This window comes from Schistocerca serialis, chromosome 6 (assembly GCF_023864345.2).
Source record: "Schistocerca serialis cubense isolate TAMUIC-IGC-003099 chromosome 6, iqSchSeri2.2, whole genome shotgun sequence".
NCBI lineage: Eukaryota > Metazoa > Arthropoda > Insecta > Orthoptera > Acrididae > Schistocerca > Schistocerca serialis.
Window position 1 is genome coordinate 248,472,423 of NC_064643.1, and position 19,760 is coordinate 248,492,182.

A 19,760-nucleotide genomic window follows, 5' to 3' on the forward strand; every position below is an offset into this window, starting at 1 on the left:
TGACTCAGGCATGGATGTGTGTGATGTCCTTAGGTTAGTTAGGTTCTAGTAGTTCTAAGTTCTGGGGGATTGATGACCTCAGCTGTTAAGTCCCATAGTGTTCAGAGTCATTTGAACTGTTTGAACTCATTGCCTTGTACACGTCACCTATATTTGGAACACAACGACTAAATCTCTTATGCAGTTGTATTTCCATCTACTAAGTTGGCGTATGTAAACCCTATAGCTGTTATAGAGAAGGGTTTCTTGACCAAAGACTATATATTCGTAACCCACACAGAAGATGCAGTCACACTTGTACATCTACATAAATACTCAGCAAATAAAGGTAAGGCACGTGGCGGAGAATACCTTGTACCACTATTAGGCATTTTATTTCTTGTTCCATTGACAAATGGTGTGAAGGGACGACTACTATGTATATGGCTCAGTACGAGTCCTAACTTCTCTGGTCTTACACGGATGTTAGAAATGTCATGCCATACCTCCTAATATCCTTTCAGCCCTCCTTTTGCCGAGCATAGTGTAGCAACTCTACGTGGCATAGAGTCAACATGTCTTTGGAAGTCTAGTGCAAAAATATTGAGCCATGCTACCACTACAGCCGTTCATAACTGCGAAAGTGATTCCGATACAGGATTTTATGCACGAACTGACCTTTAGATTAAAACCCATAAATGATCGATCGAATCCATGTCGGGCGATCTGGGTGGGCGTTCGAATTGTCGAGTGTATCCTTCAAACCAATTACGAACAATTGTGACCCAGATATATGTCGCATTGTCATCCATAAAAAATCCATCAATCGTTTGGGTACATGAAGTACATGAATGGTTGCAACTGGTCTCCAAGCAGCCGAACATAGCCGTTTCCAGTCTGTGACCTATGTATACACAGTCCACACCATTATGGATCCACCACCAGCTTGCATAGTGTCTTGGTGACAACCTGGGCCCGCGGCTTCGTGGGGAGTGCGCCACACACAAACCCTACCATCAGCTCTTACCAACTGATCGGGACTCATCCGAACAGATCACTGTTTTTCAGTCATCTGTGGCACAACCAATATGGTTACGAGTCCAGGAGAGACGCTGCAGACGGTGTCGTGCTGTTAGCAAAAGCATTCATATCGTTCGTCTGTTGCCATAGCCCAGTGAAGTCAAATTTCGTATCACCACCCTAGCCACACACGTTCGTCGTGCGTCGTGGTTGCTGCGGTCATGTCACGCAGTGTTGCTTGTCTCTTAGCACCAACAACTGAAAGCAAACGCCGCTGCTCTCGGTCATCACGTGAAGGACGTCGGCCACTGCGTTGAGATATAACGCCTGAAATTTGGTATTCTCGGCGCCCTCTTGACCCTGTGGATCTCGGAGTATCTAATTTCCTATTAAATGTCGCTTACGTCTAGTAACAACTACTATTCTGCTACAAAAATCTGTTAATTGCCGCTGGGCGACCGTAATCACGTCGGAAGCATTTTCACATTAATCATCTGAGGGCAAATGACAGCCCCGCCAATGCACTGCCCTTTGATACCTTCTGTATGAGCGATATTACCGTCATATGTATATGTGCATATCGCCATCCCATTACTTTTGTCACCTTAGTGTATGTCTGCGGTTGCTACGCGAAACTTGGGTTGACGGAAGCAGCATCGTTCTGCAATCAGCAATCAATATTGCTTCGCCAAAAGAACGTAATCATCCCTGCAGTGGTTTCCATTTGAGTTCACCAAGCATCTCCGTAATATTCGCGTGTTGGCAGAAATACCGGCATCGGATCTAGCGCTTCGCCTCTGAATTCCTTAAAAATCTTTCTTTAATCGGGCCTCGTTTTATTCTCCAACACAAGAGCAGTATTCAAGAATGGGACACACTAATGCTCAGTACACGATCTCCTTCATAGAAATTGTCCTATATGGGATGTAAGTATGTAGGGGCATGACAAAAACAATGATTCGAAGTAAAAAAGTTATTCATCTTCGCTAGGACATAACACGTCTCATCTGCTGAACAAGTGCTCATAGCAGTTAAAACATGCGTTTCAGAGCATATGTTTAGCAGACAAGTTTTTCTTGTTTTGGTCCACAGTACCTCCTCCCAAAATATGAAAACCGAAGAACCTGCTCAAAAATGGTTCAAATGGCTCTAAGCACCATAGGACTTAACACCTGAGGTCACCTGTAGCCTAGAACGTAGAACTACATAAACGTAACCAACCTAAGGAAATCACACACATCCATGCCCGAGGTAGGATTCGAACCTGCTACCGTAGCGGTCACGCGGTTCCAGACTGAAGCGCCTAGAACCGCTCTGCCACCCCGGCCGGCGAAGAACCTGCAATAGAAGAGATCTGTTTCACAGTAGCGAAGATCAATACATACTGTTAGCTCTTAAAGTATTCATTTTAAAGCCGATGTTACTGGACATTTTTTCTTCGAAGGATAGTTCGTGTCACATCCCTAAATATTTATCGTTCTTCCTGGGACAGACTGTACAAGAACTTGCGTAAAATTTCCCTATAAATTGAAGTCAAACATTCACCTTCCCTGCTACCGTCCTCACGTGCTCCTTGCATTGAATACAGCTTTGCAGTGTCACCCCTCAGCCACGCGTGGGTCATGATTGTGCCGTCTATTATGTAAAATCTTGTTTTGCCGTACGGTCGCCTTGTAATTTTAAATTTCAATTACTGCTGTCACTGAATTACTGTCTTGCCTGCCCGTGAGTGGCAGCAGCAGCGCGTATCGATTTTTGCCCTGCCGTTTTATCTTTTCTGGACGGCTATTACTTCCCGGTCGTGGTGTGTCGTATGGGGAGTTCGGATCTGAAGCGGTTGGAGTTGGAACGCGGCAGAAGTGCAGTCGGGACGCAGCAGCAGTCGGGGACGGAGCGCTAGGGAGGCGCGGACAGCCAGTATGTGCCAAACGCTCGCGACACAGGATGAACTGTCCGACGGACGGATATGGCAGGGGGATTGACCGTTGGTAAGTCGTTCAGTTGGTCACCTCTTTGGGCAACGTGTCTCTGGTCTTTTGTCTGTTTCTGGGCTTCGTCACTGGGTAATCTAGCTGCACGTGGCTCGATTCCTACTTCTATGGAGACGTTGTATGATTGGGTCCGAGCCATTGTGCTCGGATCGCCGTGTCTCCCAGTTCCCGACGGACAGCGGACGCTCATGGTTTGAGTGCCAACGACCTTGGTTGGTTGTTGGTCGGTCGTCTGGCCAGTCGACGTGTGTTTCGTCACCGACCGTCCTGCTGGTTTGTGTGTGTGTCCGCCGGTGATTTGTTGTAGTTGTTCATCAGTGATTCGTTTTAAAAGTGTTCGAGTTTCATGTGTCAGTGTTTCGAGCAACACTGTGTACCCTGTGTCAGTTCCACTGAGCAATGCTTTAAACGCTGTAATGCTGTCTGTGTACTGCAGTAGCCAGTTGGTCGGCTGCGACAGAGAAGCGAGTGAGTGTTTTCTTACCATGTTGATGCTCTCCGCCACGGCGTGTAGTTTCACAGCCACTGCGGTGTTCATGTATGTCAGTAGTTATTGTGCCTTGGCTTATTAACAAACCAATATTTGAAGACGAGTGTTACTGGTCTCTTCGCCAAGCTGGCATTTTAGTTGTGGTGTTTTTGGTCTGGTGACCGAAATCAGGTAGTCGGTTGGTTCGTCGGCTCTCTGTCGGTTGGGTGGCCTTCCGATTTAGAGATTGTTGGACAGGCTGTCTGTCTCGCCTAAACAGGCGTTAGTGTTACAATTCCAGGCCGACTCTTGGAAACTTCTGAGCACCGTTCCGTGTCTGTTACAGAGTAACTTCCCTGTTTCAGTTTCAGTTATTTTGTTGATGTGTGGCCTTCAGCCGAATTTTAATATCTCTTAAATTAATGTTCTTGTCTTGCCCTTAAGGCATAAGATTGTGATACTTTTGTATGGACCTTCAGCCAAATTTTGCATTCAGTGTTTTAAGATAAGGCCTTCTGCCTTTTGATTGAAACTCCTCTTATTGCTTCATATGCGACCTCCAGCCAAGTTCCATGAAAATTAAATTGCTAAGGCCGTCAGCCATTAGATTGAAGATTTAGATAATATTCTTGGGTGAAACCTCCAGAAGAACCTTGTATTTCAATTTCGCTTAGCCCTTGTGTATTACATTTTTTAAGTGTGGCCTTAATCCGATATAATGAAGGAGATCGACTAAAGTTTTGTGTGTTTTGCATTCTTTTTGTAATATTGTGAGTTCATAAATAAAGTTTATATGTTGAGTGCAACTGACAGCAACCTATTTTGGCCCCTTTCCACAACCTAATCCGTTCCGGTCTGCTAGCCCAGGCATTTCAACCCCTAGATATTTAATCGACATGACTGTTTCAAGTAGCTCACTACTAATAATTTTTACAGAATCGTTTTTCTACTCGTCTGCATTTTTCTAGATTTAGTGGAAGCTGCCATTCATCACACCAGATAGAAAATGTAAGTCATCCTGTACACCTCTATAGTCTTTCAAACGCGGTATTTTCCCGTATGCTTCTGCGTCATCAGCAAATTGCTGATCGTTCTGTCCCTCACACGATTTATACATATATAGAGAAAAGAGCAGTTTTATCATACTTCCCTGGAGCACGTCTGACGATACCTTTGTTTCTGATAAACACTCGCTGTCGAGGACAACATAAGAGCTTAAGAAACCTTCGAGGCACTCACATATTCCATATGCTCGGACCTATGTTAACAGTCTGCATGGACAACTTGTCAAACATTGTCCTTCACCCATGGTTCCCAAAATATCACGTGAGAAAAACGCAAGCTAATTTTTCCACGAGCGGTGATTTCTAAATCCGTGTTGATATGCAGACAAGAACTTTCCTGTCTCAAAGACAATGTACCATATAATTCTTCAGAAAACCGAAGACAAAGATATTGTTTTGAAAAGGTAAGACTGCATTAGCTGTAAGTTCACTATTTATAGGATCGACCGGTTTCGCAGCATTTTAATTGCATCAACGGGTGAAATAAAATCAAGTCATGTTCATATCGTGAACACTAAATGGGATGATCTAACGTTCATTGTCAACAATTTTTCACTACGTAACGAACGTCAAACACCAAATAACATCAAACGCTCCAGTTATACCATCAGTAACAGCATCTGGTGAGCTAATGAGGTCCCCATATACCAGTATAGTCTTCAAATCACAGACCTTATATGATCATCTATGGAATAATGTGAAATTTGAGCAGCTAATGGCTCCTCGTTTTCCTACAGCAAGCGCGCACTGGGTTATGCTATAACAGGTGTCGTGTCGACACGCAACTGCTGACTATGAACAGAATGTCATTCTATTCTCTTTTCTCGATAAGACTATTACTTGATTTTATTGCATCTGATGATTCAGTTAAAATGCTGCGGAACCAGCCGTGTCTATAATTAAAGGACTTACAGCTAGAGAGGTTTTATTACTTCAAAATGATATATCCGGACTGTGGCTACCATGACTTTAAAGTTTGCTCTGTTAAAGATATTTTTCTTAATTTGATGGGTCCATTCTTTTATGTTCCTTATATACAGAAGTCACGTGCACCTTTTTCCATTCGCTTGAGACTTTGCGCTGGGCAAGAGATTTTCCATAAATGCCAGATTCATTTACAGAATGTATGTCAGAGGAGCGACCAGGGTACCATGTGTCATTTATTCTCTTCCTCATGTTAGGATTCGGCGCACCACTATTTGTAAATTTCTGTTAAGTGAATTCAGAATTTAAAAAAAAAAAAAGATCGTTACGTTTCCCACGTGTGATTAATTACATCATCTTACGATCCAACTTGCGTTAAGGAACTAACCTAAAGTGAAATGGATTAATGTGCAAGTAATTAACTTGAACGTGGTAGGGAAACTAGAAAATCTTAAAAGGGAAATGCAAAGTCTCAATCTAGATATAGAAGGGGTCAGTGAAGTGAAGTGGACGGAAGACAAGGATTTCTGGTCAGATGAGTATCGGGTAATATCAACAGCAGCAGAAAATGGTATAACAGGTGTAGGATTCGTTATGAATAGGAAGGTAGGGCAGAGGGTGTGTTACTGTGAACAGTTCAGTGACCGGGTTGTTCTAATCAGAATAGACAGCAGACCAACACCGACAACGATAATTCAGGTATACATGCCGACGTCGCAAGCTGAAGATGAACAGATAGAGAAAGTGTATGAGGATATTGAAAGGGTAATGCAGTATGTAAAGGGGGACGAAAATTTAATAGTCATGGGCGACTGGAATGCAGTTGTACGGGAAGGAGTAGAAGAATAGGTTACAGGAGAATATGGGCTTGGGACTAGGAATGAAAGAGGAGAAAGACTAATTGAGTTCTGTAACAAGTTGCAGCTAGTAATAGCGAATACCCTGTTCAAGAATCACAAGAGGAGGAGGTATACTTGGAAAAGGCCGGGAGATACGGGAAGATTTCAATTAGATGACAACATAGTGAGACAGAGATATCGAAATCAGATACTGGATTGTAAGGCGTACCCAGGAGCAGATATAGACTCAGATATCAATATAGTAGTGATGAAGAGTAGGCTGAAGTTCAAGACATTAGTCAGGAAGAATCAATACGCAAAGAAGTGGGATACGGAAGTACTAAGGAATGACGAGATACGTTTGAAGTTCTCTAACGCTATAGATACAGCAATAAGGAATAGCGCAGTAGGCAGTACAGTTGAAGAGGAATGGACATCTCTAAAATGGACCATCACAGAAATTGGGAAGGAAAACATAGGTACAAAGAAGGTAGCTGCGAAGAAACCATGGGTAACAGAAGAAATACTTCAGTTGATTGATGAAAGGAGGAAGTACGAACATGTTCCGGGAAAATCAGGAATACAGAGATACAAGTCGCTGAGGAATGAAATAAATAGGAAGGGAAGCTAAGACGAAATGGCTGCAGGAAAAATGTGAAGACATCGAAAAAGGTATGATTGTCGGAAGGACAAACTCAGCATACAGGAAAGTCAAAACAACCTTTGGTGACATTAAAAGCAACGGTGGTAACATTAGGAGTGCAACGGGAATTCCACTGTTAAATGCAGAGGAGAGAGTAGATAGGTGGAAAGAATACATCTATGAGGGTGAAGATCTGTCTGATGTGGTAGAAGAACAAACAGGAGTCGATTTAGAAGAGATAGGGGATACAGTATTAGAATCGGAATGTAAAAGAGCTTTGGAGGACTTACGGTCAAATAAGGCAGAAGGGACAGATAACATTCCATCAGAATTTCTAAAATCATTGGGGGAAGTGGCAACAAAACGACTATTCACGTTGGTGTGTAGAATATATGAGTCAGGCGATATACCATCTGACTTTCGGAAAAGCATCATCCACACAATTCCGAAGACGGCAAGAGCTGACATGTGCGAGAATTATCGCACAATCAGCTTAACAGCTCATGCATCGAAGCTGCTTACAAGAATAATATACAGAAGAATGGATACGAAAATTGAGAATGCGCTCGGTGACGATCAGTTTGGCTTTAGGAAAAGTAAAGGGACGAGAGAGGCAATTCTGACGTTACGGCTAATAACGGAAGCAAGGCTAAAGAAAAATCAAGACACTTTCATAGGATTTGTCGACTTGGAAAAAGCGTTCGACAATATAAAATGGTGCAAGCGGTTCTAGATTCTGCAAAAAGGTAGGGGTAAGCTATAGGGAGAGACGGGTCATATACAATATGTATAACAACCAAGAGGGAATAATAAGAGTGCTCGATCAAGAACGAAGAGCTCGTATTTAGACGGGTGTAAGACAAGGCTGTAGCCTATCGCCCCTACTCTTCAATCTGTACATCGAGGAAGCAATGATGGAAATAAAAGAAAGGTTCAGGAGAGGAATTAAAATACAAGGTGAAAGGATATCAATGATACGATTCGCTGATGACATTGCTGTCCCACGTGAAAGTGAAGAAGAATTAAATGATCTGCTGAACGGAATGAACAGTCTAATGGGTACACAGTATGGTTTGAGAGTAAATCGGAGAAAGACGAAGGTAATGAGAAGTAGTAGAAATGAGAACAGCGAGAAACTTAACATCAGGATTGATGATCACGAAGTCAATGAAGTTAAGGAATTCTGCTACCTAGGCAGTAAAATAACCAATGATGGACGGAGCAAGGAGGACATCAAAAGCAGACTCGCTATGGCAAAAAAGGCATTTCTGGCCAAAAGAAGTCTACTAATATCAAATACCGGCCTTAATTTGAGGAAGAAATTTCTGAGGATGAACGTCTGGAGTACAGCATTGTATGGTAGTGAAACATGGACTGTGGGAAAACCGGAACAGAAGAGAATCGAAGCATTTGAGATGTGGTGCTAAAGACGAATGTTGAAAATTAGGTACACTGATAAGGTAAGGAAAGAGGAGGTTCTACGCAGAATCGGAGAGGAAATGAATATGTGGAAAACACTGATAAGGAGAAGGGACAGGATGATAGGACATCTGCTAAGAAATGAGGGAATGACTTCCATGGTACTAGAGGGAGCTGTAGAGGGCAAAAACTGTAGAGGAAGACAGAGATTGGAATACGTCAAGCAAATAATTGAGGACGTAGGTTGCAAGTGCTACCCTGAGATGAAGAGGTTAGCACAGGAAAGGAATTCGTTGCGGCCCGCATCAAACCAGTCAGTAGACTGACGACCAAAAAAATAAATAACTCGAAAAGATCTGCATCTATAGAAAAACCAAACGCAAGAGATTGTGGGTAATGCAGACGCATTTTTCAAAAATTCTGAAAAATTGAAAGATGTCTTCCCACATTATGGACTATAAAATTTGTGGGTTAGTCTGTCGGTTACATTTAGCACCAGTGCAGAGAGATCGATAAGGGGATAATTACAACACAATAGTACGATGGCGCATTGATGATGTCTTTTATGTACTCAAGGCGATAAAACAACAGTAGGCTTTGCCCCCTGTTGCCCGTACTTAAACTAATTTTATTGTACGGTTTCTCTCCCTGCCACTAGTCACACTAGGTCTTTCTTAGACTTATTCTCTTCAGAAAATAGTGAGCAAAACATTTTGCGTCTTTTGGTCTCCAGTGCTTCTCATCGGAAAATTTAATGTGACGCTGTTTCATCCCCCACCTCATATAGTCTACACTCTGGGGCTTCTGTTTCTATACCAGCCCTGTTCAGGTATTTCCTGAAGTTCGCATAGCCAGCCATTAGACCTACCATGAGTTTAATCTGTATCCCTTTCAATCCCAAGTTAGCAGAATTTGCCTTAAATCATGATTTTTGCACCATGTATCATGTTGTTGTTTTTAGATGTTAGTGCAATATTCTACTTACTATCTCCTGATCAACCTACATAGTTTAGATTTTACCCACGCCTTGGTGATGGTTAAGACAGCTTCGCTTCTAACAAATGGTTTGATCATTCAATCATCATTTATTCTGCTGCACACATTACTGGAGGACGGTAAACCATTTGAGATGATCAGTTTGGGCATTTCTAGTACTTTTGTTAAAGCACCAGCAGGAATCTGTTATGTTTAACTATGTAGATAGTATTTCAAATCAGAAAGCTAACGAAGAGAAACAGGCCAAGGTTGATAATTGGTTATTGAAATTCGGTATCCACAAAAGTTGATTACAGATCAAGACATTAACTTCAAGTGGAAATTAACGAAGCAGTTTCACCGTTTATTGCCAATTATTAAATCGATGAGTGTGTTACACACACGAGAAAATGAAGCATTGAAACAATATCACCAGACAATAGCGAAGATAATAATGAGGGAGATATGCCATTACCTCACATACTGGCAGTGTATAATTCTAATGTTGATAAGAGTATGGGTCCATAACCATACGCGATTGTGTAAGGAGGATGCCATCACCATTTGAGACAGTGAAGCCCACAGTAGGAGAATTCTGGGGATCGGTACGTAATTCCGCGAAAACTTTTCTGACAGCATTGAGTCAAGTGCAAAGAGTGAATAAGGAAGCCGTCGAACGACGAAAGCGAATGAGGCAACGGAATGCTACATTACTTAGGTACCGTGTAGGGCAGTGGGTGATCTTGATCAACCCTTTCCCCCTGATCAGAACCAGGAAAAAAAATTATACTTGTTATCAAAGTCCATACCAGGTGGTGGAGATGACTTCAAAAATAACTGTTAAACTGTAGCTTCCTGCTCGAACAACAGTTACCCACAATGGTGCATTGAGCCCTTTTAGAGCATCCTGGACTCTTTAACACCTCAGTTCTGGGCATCGCTCTCAAAGGAGGGGGAAGGGGGATAGAAAGGAAAGAAAGATGGCATGAATACAGCAAACTGGTCCTGTGCAATTTACAAGCACGTAGCCATACGCACAAATACCGAGAGCTATGCCGACGTAGAGAGGAACAGAAATAAGGGGAGAATTACAGAAATAGCAGGGGCATTTAGAGAAAGAGAAAGCTCTTGTGTTACAGTTGTCCTGTACAGCCATAATAATTATCAGGAAATAGTTGCACATGCTGAGGAGGAGAGCGATACGGATGTACATAGTTAGGATTTCAATGATACGATTCGCTGATGACATTGCTATCCTGAATGAAAGTGAAGAAGAATTAAATGATCTGCTGAACGGAATGAACAGTCTAATGAGTACACAGTATGGTTTGAGAGTAAATCGGAGAAAGACAAAGGTAATGAGAAGTAGTAGAAATGAGAACAGCGAGAAACTTAACATCAGGATTGATGGTCACGAAGTCAATGAACGCCTTACAATCCAGTATCTGATTTCTAAATCTCTGTCTGACCACGTTGTAATCTAATTGAAATCTTCCCGTATCTCCCGGCCTATTCCAACTATACCTCCTCCTCTTGTGATTCTTGAACAGGGTATTCGCTATTACTAGCTGAAACTTGTTACAGAACCCAATTAGTCTTTCTCCTCCTTCATTCCTAGTCCCAAGCCCATATTCTCCTGTAATGAGTTCAGTATAAGGAACAGATATACCGTAGGAACTGTTGACCGTCTGATTGTGCTTTTAGAAGGAACACGAAAACATATAGTAACTCACAGTTGGTATGTGATATATTGTTGGGAAGATTCTGACAGTTGGATTGTTCTTGCGTGCAATGAATTATGCACGTTCGTTTTAGGGCAAGGCGGAAAGAAAAGAGTGCTTCATCATTAAGACGCAGCCTTTGCGCTGATGGCAGAGGAAGCAGATGAAGATATGTCTCTCCATGGTGCAGCAAACCGTCTTAGAGACGCGTGAGTTAGGGCTATGCCTGGGGATGAATATCCGCAGGAGGGTGTCTACAGTGCAACCTAATAATGCGACGATATTTTTAGACGGTAAGACCTCACAGGTTATACTCTGTGCATGACTCGATCGAAGCTGTCATCACAAATGTGACATCTCAGCTCAGAATTTCGGTTTACAGCGATAATAACAGCAACTGCAGCTCTAAGGCTAATGTATCCTCTGCTATATTTACCTGACAATCGTTTAGAGACACTGCTAGCAGGAAATCTAAGCTACCTGAATAACCCACTAGACGCCACCATATTTATCTCTAAAACCTTTTTGTTGACATGGAAAGGATAATCAGTTGAAATGTTTCAAATGGCTCTAAGCACTATGAGATCTAACATCTGAAGTCATCAGTCCCATAGGCTTAGAACTACTTAAACCTAACTAACCTAAGGACATCACACATATCCATGCCCGCAATGCCCGAGGCAGGATTCGAACATGCGTCCGTAGCAGCAGCATGGTTCCGGACTGAAATGCCTAGAACCGCTCGGCCACAGTGGCCGGCTGGTAAATCAGTGTGGGAAAAAATGTTTCAGCACGTTCAACAAAACTGCAGAAGCTATCAGCATATTCGGGCAATGCCCTAAACCTGGTCCACCTTCTGTTCATCGTCGCGTCCATCCATCCATTCGAATTTCCTATCCACTACCTACCAAGCCAGTGGGTCAACAACAGCTTTTCAACAGGGTGGGTGAAGCAGTGACCATAGACCGTGTGATGCGTTGTGCAGGAAAGGGCAACATATAAAAGTGTAAATGTCGGTGCAGGAGAAGATGTGAGCCACGCGTGAAATATTGTTAAAATAATGCTGGCATAGCAGTGTGCAGCAAAGCAGTCTATTGTAGTGGCAGGCAAAGTATCCACATACCATATCATAATGCTGAGCTTCCACAGCTACGTATGTAATGACTTTGTTTCAACACAGCAGGCCACACACGACTGTAAGTGCTTCCTGCTCAGCCATTAACAGCATTTGTTCTTGGACTGCGACAGTCTCCACGAAAGTCTATTGTCCTATAGACAAGCGAGCAGCTTCAACATTACCTAGCAGCATCATCAGGTAGACGAAATCGTTGGAGTACAAGCTGCAAGTTCCACTTGATAGTTCTGGGTCTCGAGGGGCTATGCCACCGAGTGGAGGTCGCTTCCCGGATGTCATCCTCTGACACTAAGCGATTCCTAAGGTAGACTGCAGCCAGTTGCTATGAAGCTTCCTGCAGTCTAGCGCAAGCTTGCAGGCTGCCAGATTGACGTCATCTTGGCGTCAGCAAGACCATTTCACCGACCATTACTATTCCGCTTTGGCAGTGCTCCTCTGTTGCAGCATAAACACACGTCGCCACGGCTCCACGCTTGCTTAACAACGTGTTATTCTGAGGGAGCACACTGCTGGCTCAATGACCATTCATGCCACCTGGACGAAGACATCTAACTCTTAAATAAATGATGTCGACACTAAATGAGCTTTCTTGACACTCTGCTTGCAGTGGTACTGCAAGGTCCCAACTCAGTGTTGCTACAAATTTCATTCTGGGCAGAAGCGTCCATCCTGGCTAGTAGGAAAGACTCTTACAAAACGTGATTACAAAGCGGTTTCAGTACTGGTGACACCACTTCATATGAAATATCATTAGCTAATTCATTTTTGAATTCTAAAAGTTTCTCACCAACATTGTGAAGATTGAAGTTAGAACACTGGTTTATACAGGGTGAGTCACTAACTTTTGCCACCAAGAAAGTATGATAGGAGTTGAAAAGTTTGTGGAACAAAAATTGAGTGGAACAACGGGGGCCATAATATGACGCTGGTTTTTTGTTGCTAAGTGGGGTCACTTCAGAGATATGAAGCTCAACTTTGTTTTTTTAAATGGGATGCTATATTTTGGCACTTATGTTCTGATAGCGGCTTTCGAGACAAATCAAATGATGAGGTCTTTGAAGGTCAATGAAGGTCACAAAGGTGGCGTGAATGTCTATTTGCAGAAGATGTTCGAAGTGATGACCATTGTATCAACGCAGTGCTGAAATCTTCTCATCATGGATTGAGTTGTATTCCTTATCACATTGGTGTTTATCGAAGCACATTCAATGACAGCTCTCTCTCCCATAGCTTCAGGTGTTGCTGGAAGGCCTTTATAAACAATGTCTTTCACAAATCCCCACAGTAAAAAAATCCAGAGGCGTTTAAGTCTGGCGAACGAGCCGCCTCGACACATCTCCTCCACGTCCAATCCAATGATTTGGTAATTGCCTATCCAACTCATTTCTAGCCATCAGCGAAAAATGTGTCGGACACTCATCGTGTTGCTATCACATTCTGTTCCTTGTTCCTAAAGGTATTTTTGCCAATAAAAGACCTAATGTATTTTGCAGGAATTTTTTGGTCTTCCTACCATTAAGATTTCCTTCGATCAGATAGGAGCCTATAATTCTGTCCTCCAAAATCCCGCACCATACATTCACCGACCACGGTTTTTGGTGTGCAACTTGCCGCAGCCAACATGGATTTTCAGTTCCCAAATAATGCATGTTATGCAAATTAACGTTACCATGGTTCGCAAATATAGCGTCGTCTGTAAATAAAATCAAAGTCTCTAGCTCCCTTGTATTTCGTTGGCATTTTCCGTAAATGAGAAGCATATGGATTTTTTCTTCCAAGGAATACATCATTCACGTTCGCTTTCGACGATACCAGTCTGATCATTCCTATTAGTGTTGTATTGCGAAACCGTCGAATCGTGTTTACATGTCAATGGCACGTTAGATGGATACGCCGTATTCTGCGAATTTTTACTGTTTGCACGATATACGAGAGTGAATTATCAGAGCTTGTCCTTCGATAGGTGCCGAAGTGATAAGGAATAGCATTCAGTCCATGATAAGAAGATTACAGGACAGCATTGATACCAATGTTCATCACTTCGAACACCTTCTGTAGATTGACGTTCATGCCACCTTTTTGACCTTCGTTGACCTTCAATGACCTTACTGTTACACATCATTGGATTCGTCTAGATAGCCGCTATCAGAAAATAAGTACCAAACTATAGCACCCCACTGAAAAGAAAGTTGACCTTCATATCTCTGACGCGACCCCACGAAGCAACGTCAGCTGTTATGCGTATAAGGAATCAATGGGTTTGTGTGGACTATGCTCAGCACACGCTAGGCCTCAATGGTCCCACGTGACTAGCATCTCACAAATCAGACGTACGAAGTGTTAGACAAAATTTTAATAAATAAAAGTTACGCAATTAATATTTGTTTGATTATAGATACGAGTACGTCCCTACAGTACAGGTATACATTTAAATCTCCACAACATATTGCCATAGAACGCCGTTGGAAGAGTCGAAATAAAAGTGAGCATCAGTCATAGCTAAGTTATCGAATCTTCTACGACATTTCGTGCACGATTCAGTTTGTCCCTTGCTGGATTCCGTGACTGCTCATACCTATTCAACCAGACAGCAGCGTAAATTTTGCAGCTGTGTCAGGACACTTCAGATGACTTCTTTAGCTACTCAATCGCTGTTGTTTCGAGACAAAGGAACAAAGCAAGCAAAGGATACATATGGGTCTATCATTGGAAAAAAAGGCGAAGAGTCAACCATTATCGAGAAGTTCTGGGTCTTCCATGTAGTGATGCCAACAGACTATGTTCGTAAGGGACCGTCGCAGGAGCATTCTACTGAAATTGCTTAGAACTTTGTAGGAGACAGTCAAAACCACTAGAAGCTATCAAAGAGGGATGTATCTGCTGTAGGACAGTAGCGCTCCAACTCAATGTGTGCAGGACTTGGTCATACATGCTGCTTCATTCAGTCCTCGTATTTTGATTCCCCCTTTCACATCCTGCCAACGGCCTTGCCACAGTTGTAACACCGGTTCCCATCAGATCACTGAAGTTAAGCGCTGTCGGGCTGGGCTAGCACTTGGACAGGTGACTATCCGGTCTGCCGAGCGCTGTTGGCAAACGGGGTGTTCTCACCCCTTGTGGGCCAAAGTGAGGAGCTACTTGATTAAGAAGTAGCGACTCCGGTCTCGTTAACTGACATAAGGCTGCGAGAGCGTTGTACTGCCCACGTGCCCCTCCATGTCCGCATCCGGTGACGCCCGTGGGCAGAGGATGACACGACGGGTGGTCGGTACCGTTGGGCTTTCCGAGGCCTGTTCGGACGGAGAGGAGTTCTCAAGTCCTCGTGATTTTCCACCCTGCGACTTCTTTCTCCTTCCACGGATGAAGAAACCATTGCGTGACGGTCTTTCGCAAAATGACAACGTGTGACTCTCGTGATGGAACGTTAACAGCCAGTTTTTCTACAGCCGAGCTGCCATGTCATTCATTGGTGGGAAAGTAACCCACTGTAGCGTGAAGATGTGGAGAATAACTAGTACCAACGTTTATGATCGCTGCTCGATTTTTATTGGGGTTTGCGGAGAGAGAGAGAGAGAGAGAGAGAGAGAGAGAGAGAGAGAGAGAGAGAGAGAGAGCGAGAGAGAGAGAGAAGGAAAGATGATAATTCATACTTTATAAATACTTCGAAAGTTTAAACATGGCTGAAGCAGCAACTGCTGAAAATCTTTACGGTTAATGGTAACAGCCAAACAGTTGCAGGATAAAGATTTATTGAAATCCTTGACCACGGTTTCGGTATATCTAAATATACCTTCATCAGAAGGAAAAACACACCTGAACAGGAAGACACCTTCATTAGCAAAAAACTTAGCAAACATAACTGAGATAGAAGAATAAAGCACTAATAGCCTTATGTAACCATAAAAACTACCAAAGTAGTTAGAAGCACAAAAACATTTAGTCACTTATTAAAATCACATCCAGCAGTGGAGATGCATAAAACAGTCCTGCCAAAGCCGTCGTCAGTAGTTAAAATTAAAATGTCACTTCCATCTGTACAGCATAATTACGAAGAGATGGTCGATGTGAACACGGCATATTATCAGTACTTAGCCTGTGAACTAGCGTGAAGAGGGCAGACAGTTTCAACGAGGGAGGGCACTTGTGGTATGCGGGAGATACCCGTGCACATTAAAACCCATGGATACATACTCATGCGCGTCAAAATTTTAAAGATTGTGCTCATTCAAACCCTCTGTCTTAATAAATAAAACATATCACAACTATTTAAAACACCTACATACAATAGAAAATATGAACAACTATTTGCCTTTATCCTAGTGTCAAGCAAGTGAAACTTGCGCTAAGGAACACATCTAACGAGAGAGGGCACTAGTGTTACGCGCGAGGATCTCGCGCAAATTAAAGACTCGGATACATACTAGCGAAAATGAACAAAATGTTGTAGTAAATCGAAACCATCTGTCGTCATGAATGATACACATAACAGAATCATTTAAACCACACATACATATCGGAAACCACGCACAACAATCATCAAAAATACGTAAAATCCCAACAAGACAGGGAAGGACCATCTCACCAGCATCAACAGACAAAAGAACTAGCTTCCAGTCAGGCAGACAATATTACATGAGAGCAAGAAGGGGTTTGAAACTATCAAAAAAAAATTTATTCTTAAGCTGCACCTGTTCGTTAAGAATAAATTCATCTTTTTGAGACAGATAATTGAAAATTTCTAATTCCTCGAAGAGGTCCAGTTTGTAACCCTTACTCACGAAGTGTAGCAATTCTACGTGATCCAGTTTACGTGGTGTATGCAGTAAGAGCAATGGACGTTCAGCAAACGTGGAATTGTATACGTTTTACCCATTTTTACGTAGCATGTGTTCTTTACACCATACTTTAATGGGTCTACCTGTCTGTCCAGCGTAATAGTTGGGGCAGTCGTTACAAGTAATTCTGTAAACTCCGGATTTAATGCCAAGTTCTTCCCGTGCCGCAATAGTGAATACACCTCGAGCTGCTCACTAGGGGGTCCATAATCTAAGTAACACCTTACATACTCGTATCTACAGTTAGAAAATAGACTTTTTTGCCGCAAAACTTGCATCCACATGTACAATGCGATGCCTCTGGAGCTACATGGACAGTCAAAAAGACAAAAAATATCAGAGTATAAAAATAAAGATAAATCTTCATTTATAACTTTATTCGGGCGTCGAAATTATAATGTATGTACAGATGCTTTTGTTTTTGTAGGTGTGAACGATATCGGCAACACTATCCCGGTGAACTTGATTGAGTGGCAGATATGCTTACCACTCGTAAAACAGGAGGCCCATTGCAAAACCCAATTGTTTGGAAATTAAAAAATTGTGTTTCTACATAAGCTTAGTACAGTTCCTTTTCTCTTTATAATTACCCTATATCGTCTCTGAAAAGCTTCTTATGTGTCCCAATTTACGTACGTGCTCCTGGAACGTGGGACAGTAACGAAAGTAGATGTATAATAAAAACATTTAAGAGCGCAACGAAAATAAATTTTTTTTCGAACCACTTTCCGTCAGATACGAGCGTCTTCAGACCATGGTGACATGTGTAGATGGCACAGGCTGTACATACCAAAGGGTGCCAGTTAACAGCTGCAGTTGTTAACTTGGACGACTATGACATCATTTTTCCCAGCTTTCCAGTCATGCCAGAGCGTCCACAAGCTCAGACTGTGCTGTCATGTGTAGCAACTCCTTCTTTCATGGACCTTGGGTTGCGTGTTCTGCAACGTCAGCTTACTGAATACATTTTCTTACACCTGCGTACCTACTTACTGAGGAGTCTTGAATCACACAATATTTTAATTTCCAAGCAGTTGGATTTTACAGTAGACCTTCTACTTTTTGGATTTTACAGTAGACCTTCTATTTTACGAGTGGAAAGCATATTTGGCACTGAATTCAGTTTACATGGTCAATGCTGTCAATATCGATTTGTTGAGTCGAACACAAGAGCTGTATGCTTCACCAAACGGTACCGTGGCCCAACAGCGTCTTTAAATTTGTAGTAATGGTTTCTCTTTTCTGTTACAGATGAGCACCCAGAGAGAACTGGTTTCCCGCATTCTTCGTAGCATCATTTCATTAGTACCTCTATCTCTCCAGCACGAAACCAACAGGGCCTCTAGCTTTCTTCTCTCTATCAATCCTGTTGCATTATGCTTCGTTTTCTTGTTTCAAGACTGATTTTCTGACTTTGTAAATTATTTCCCAAATTAAATGAAATTTCGGCCAGCACTTTTTCTCTCATAATTTAGACCCCTACTCTACGACTCCTTGTGATTCTTCTTCCCAAATAGGTAAATTTCTGTATCACTTCTAGATCACTTTTCCAAATCTCGTTTTTAGATATTCACATTCTTGATCAGTACTGCATACACCACTTCATTCACTCATTGTTCATCCTCATACCATACTGATTACAGAGCATTGTCACCATTGTGCTGAGTACCTTCTTTAGATCTTCTTTCGTCTCTGTGACCTTAGCAATATCACCTCCGCAATGCAGCATGTCTGCCTTCTGCCCACTAATTTTTACCCCAACTTCAGATATTTCTCGAAGGACTTTATCTACACCTACCTGGATGCTAGCAATGAACGTAAGAGAAAAGATAGCATAACCGTGTCCCATGCCTCTTCAGAACTTTGATTCTAGTTCTCTATTAGATTTTCTAATCACATCAACCTTGCTCTTAAAGACGCTGGGTAACGATGAACTATTTCTGTTTTTTTTATTTATACCCGCTTTCTTCAGCACTCGAAATGTCTATAGCCAAATAACATTATCACATTCTTCCTGCAGTTCTACACAGTCGACGGTTGATTCTCCGATAATTGTTCTAGGATGAGAACCTTTCATCGACAGATTCGCCTTTCTTGGTTATAATACCGTCTTTAATTCAAATTGATCTTCACTCAAAATATCCTGCACGTTCTTTTCAACTATTCTCAGAATTATATTGTGGGAAATTTTGATACATGTGATATCAGGCTTAAGGTTTGCCACTCTCACTTTTCGTGATTCCCCCTTTTCGGTTTGAAAACTATAAAGTATATCTGGAAGTCGCTTAGTATCTCTCCAGTATTATAGAAAGACGTAATTACCTTCAGTAGTTTCACCTTCATGCTAGTAATGTTGATTAGTTCTGCAGGAATGTCATTAATAATCATAAGTCTTTGAGAGCTTTCTGCAATTCTTTTTTACCCTTTTTTACCGTGTTACATCCTCCGATAGAGGTGCCCCTCCGTAAGCAATTTCCCAATTTATTGTTTCCATTGCTAACTCGTCTTCACCAATAGCATTTTTCCACTTTTGTTTTCTGCGATACCTGATACTATGGTTTTCCATTTGTCAAAAATGTGTTTGCTGTTATTTAGACTGTATTATTTTGTTCTTGTATTTCGCATAATTTCTTTCACTTCTGTGCACATTTCTCCAAGAAAACTTTATTTTACGTTTCTGCTTCTCTACTGACTGAGTTCCTCAGTCTCTTCAGATTTTTAGTGTTCATCAACTACGTTTTGGCAT

At 42.1% G+C, this 19,760-nt stretch overlaps 1 pseudogene; it reads left to right on the plus strand.

Moving 5' to 3' along the window:
* Positions 1-15,156: 15,156 nt before the first annotated feature.
* LOC126485457 (5S ribosomal RNA) lies at positions 15,157-15,274 on the plus strand (annotated as a pseudogene).
* The last annotated feature ends 4,486 nt before the right edge of the window (positions 15,275-19,760 follow it).